Below are 4,331 nucleotides of genomic sequence, written 5' to 3' on the forward strand. Positions count from 1 at the left end.
CATCTGGGAAGCCTTTCCCTATCTGGATATGGAGAGAGACCGGTTACCTAGGAAGTGCAGGAAACCGTATTCCAGAAACAAAGAAATGCCAATGGCCCCTTGAAGAAATGGCCTGACTTCCTGGAGCACCCAAGGAGCCTCGTTCAGCGGCCGTCCGCCATGCTCATGGACTTCTGAACTCCAAATATATTTTGTTACCATCTTCTGGCTGCATTTGCTCAGAGATGCTCTCGTTGGCCAACTACCAGTTCCGCACTGAACCTTCCCCAAAGCTCCTTCCTCTGGGCTACACCACCTCCAATGGGTGGATACAGAGAATCTATGGAAGAGATTCCTCAGTCTAGAACAGGAAGCTTCTGGGGAGGTCAGCAGAACTTGACCTCGATGGTCTTTCTAGCACTTGGGAGTTCATTCCCATCTTGTCCCCCACCAAGACCAGCAGGCACTGCTCACCAAAGTATAATCACATGCATTGGAATCATCTGAAAAGGGTCCCATTAAACGTAAAACTGTATTACTATGATATACTGCATCCCTACTTATTCAGAGGATATCCACATCCCTGGTGAGAACAGCAGCATCTAACAACTAGGAGCTTAGTATTGGTCAGGGGTGTCGAACTGCAGCAACTCCATCTCTAGTTACTTCTCAGGCAGCAGAGTGTGTAATTTAGATGACAGCCTGCACATGTCCCTGTCTCATCATAGCAACCATTATAATGTGTATATGAAAAGTGAGGGACCAGCAGATGGCATAATGGTCATGTCACTGGACTCACACATAGTCAACTATGGTTCGAGTCCCAGACCGAGGCTTGAAATTTGCCAGGCAAGTGTGTATGCATACCTAAGATCCTAAGAGGAGAATGGAGGAGAAAGGATTGTGGTATGGTCATCCCCCCAGGGGGTGATTTCTCACTTTCTGTCTCTGTCTCTCTCTTTCTGGCAAGTGCACACACCCTATAGTAAAAAATCTCTCAAAAAAAAAATAAATAAGTGAAAAGTGAACGAAAAGGTTCCTGGGGGAACCAGCAGTTAGCGTAATGGCTATGTCGCTGGACTCCCACGTAGTCGACTGCGGTTCGTGTTCTGGACCTGGTGGCTTAAAACTCGTGCCGGGCGCATGTGCATGCATGGCCAAGATCCCAAGAAGAGAATGGAGGAGAAGGGATTGTGGCGTGACCATCCTCCCTGGGGGGTGATTTCTCACTTTCTGTCTCTAATGTCTCTCTCTGTCTGGCGAGCGCACGCGCCCTACAGTGAAAATCTCTCCAAAAAAAAGAGAGAGAGAGAAAAGGCCCCTGTGTGATTCAAATCTCCTAGATTTTATTCCTATATTTCTTACACGTTTGAAAGTTTAACAATTATTTTTAGTACTTTCTAAAAGGTAGTATGTGCACATGATAAAATAAAAACCAACTCAATGAATACATTTCAAGAAGAAAGTAAAAGGAAGCAGGACTAGGTGCTGTTTGCATCTTCTGTCTTCCTTTGCTCCAAGATGCTATGGTTGGTTGAACATTGTCGTGTGCTTGAGCCTTCCCTAAACTTTCCGACACCAGGCCTTAAGCTAAGAGTCCTAACATTCCTAACCTGCTCTAAGCCTGTTGACTGTGCTGTGTTCTGTCCAAATGTGTAATGTATTAAAGACAACTCATCTGGCGACAGATTAATGAATGAGTGAACAAACTATCTGTCTATGCTTTCTAAAACCTATTAGCCATAGAAGAGAATAGCTAGGTAGGTAGATTACAGATGAGTAAGGCAGGAAGAAAGTGAATTACAGAGAAATGATAGGTCTTTAGAGTATCTAATCCTTTTACCTCATAAAAGAATAAATTTTGGGGGCCTGCAGGTGGTACAGTGGTCCAGGTACTGGACTCTCACATGGTCAACCACGGTTCAAGTCCTAAACTCAGTGGCTTGAAACTCACGCTGGACACTTGTGCATGCATGCTCAAAATCCTGAGAGGATGAAGGGATTGTGTCATGGTCATCCCCTGAGGGATGATTTCTACTTTCTGTCTCTCTGACAAGCACATGTGCTCTATAGCAAAAATCTCTCTCTCGGGACCAGTGGTTGGTGTAATGGCTAGGTCACTGGACTCCCACATAGTCAACCACGGTTAGAGCCCCGGATCCAGTGGCTTAAACTCATGCTGGGCGTGTGTGCGTGCATACCCAAGATCCCAAGAGGAGAAGGGATTGGAGCATGGCCATCCCTCCCTGGGGAGTGATTTCTCACTTTCTCTCTCTGGTGAGCACATGTGCCCTACAGCAAAAAATATCTCTCTCAAAAAGGAGAGGAAACCTTGACCTGGATAGGGTGAAGAAGGTAAGAGAGAAGAGAGAGATAGGATGAGAGGAAGATATCTGCTTATTTAAAGTAACTGCTTATATAATTCATATTAGCCAAAGGCAGTCTTGTGGTTGTCATAATCATCACCACAGAAACAATAGTCCTGAAGAAAAAATATAATTAACAGCAAGTCTTATTCTCTCCATAAAACACCAAACGGAGTACATTTTTAGTGTACATCTAAAGGTCTCAAAATCTCCTTTGAGGGACCAGCAGATGGCATAATGGTCACATCACTGGACTCCCACACAGTCAACCATGGTTCAAGTCCCCCTGGACCTGATGGCTTAAAACTCACACTGGGCGTGTATGTGTGTGCACCCAAAATCCTGAGAGAAAAATGGAGAAAGGACTGTGGTGTGACCATCTCCCCTGAGGGGTGATTTCTCTCTTTCTGTCCCTCTGTCTTTCTGGTGAGCACACATATCTTGTAGCAAAAATCTCTCTTAAAAAAAAAAATCTTTAGGTAGTTTTCTTATCTAACTACCAATAAATCCCTGCAAGCCTTACTCTTCTCCCTATCTCTCTAACCCCTTAAAATTTCTCCCAACACTGAGGCCACATAGTTCCTTTACTCTCTTCTTACTCTCCCCATGTCCTAGAACTAAAGAAAAACCTGAGCCCTCAGACTGAAAGAGACTATCGGTCCCAAGGAGGAGAAACTTTATCAATAAACACTTACATGGTGATATCCAAATAAAACTCCAGAACATCAAGATGAAAAAGGCAGTCCAAAAAGGTACAATAAGATCAGCAGTTCCAAGAGAGAGGCTAATGAAACAGTAGCTAAGAAATGCTAAGGAAAAATAAACTCAAACTATTACAAGCTAAACGAACACTCAGAGGGAGATCAAAATAAATTCTTAGAAACACAAGCCCTCAGAAAAATGGAGTACCCACCCACAGAGAAGGAAAGGAGAATAAAAGAAAATCTACCAGAGGATGTGCTCCAGCAAGAAGAAAAATGAATCTGAAATGCAATAATGACTTATGAGGAGTAAAAAAAAATGTTTCCATGTTTTATTTTTGCAATTAGAGAATAATATTTTGTCAAAGATTGGGGAGAAAGAAGGTAGAATACACAATTTCATTCTTCTAATTTTCATCTCATTTTACCTTGGCATAATATGTCAGAACAGTTTACAAAATGCTTTCAGATAAATCGGCAGTATCCAGCATCACAGGAGCTAAGAAAATAAGTTTTAAGAGAGAACCACGTCAGGACAAATTCCCATAATATTTGGAAACGATCCCTGAGTCTGATCATATTTCTTGCCATGGAAATGGGCTGCTTCCTCCATCATCGTAATGACAGTGTCAGTGGGTCTGAGGGAGCTCGATGAAGGTGAAATTTGGTAGACTGACTGCTTTGTCTCACTCTCCCCACCAAGTCAGACTAGATCACGGATCACTGGAGGACAAAGAGAGGACTGGAGATAGGGGCATATTTCAGACCAGCCAATGCACATGACAGGGACTCAGCTGCCAGGGCTGTGAAGTTTGAGGACTGGAGGACTCTGGCTACCAGGGGACAGCAGGAGGGCTACTGTCTGCCTTGGCCTTCTAATGAACGATTGGAGCCTCTTCCATGGCTTCTGTGGACAGGCTCATGGCGCTGTTGCCAATGTCATATGCCGTGAACTTAGGGCTTGGAATCTCCCACTTGGACTTTTTTACACCATCCCTCATGTGTGCCAGGAACAAAAAAAAAAAAAAAAAAAAAAAACACTGAGCACATGTGCCTGTGTGCCCCAAATCCCAAGGAGAGTGGAAGAGAAGAGATTGTGGCATGGCCAGCCAAAATCACCCCTTGGGAGTGATTTCTCACTCTCTGTCTCTCTATCTCTCTGGCGAGTACATGCACCCTATAGCAAAAATCTCTTAAAAAAACAAAACTAAACAACAACAAAAGTCTCGCGCTGGTGGAGCGGAGTGGCCAATGGCCTGCGGACAGCATGCCTAAGATTTATTGT

This window comes from Tupaia chinensis, unplaced genomic scaffold (genome assembly GCF_000334495.1).
Source record: "Tupaia chinensis unplaced genomic scaffold, TupChi_1.0 Scaffold000098_3, whole genome shotgun sequence".
NCBI lineage: Eukaryota > Metazoa > Chordata > Mammalia > Scandentia > Tupaiidae > Tupaia > Tupaia belangeri.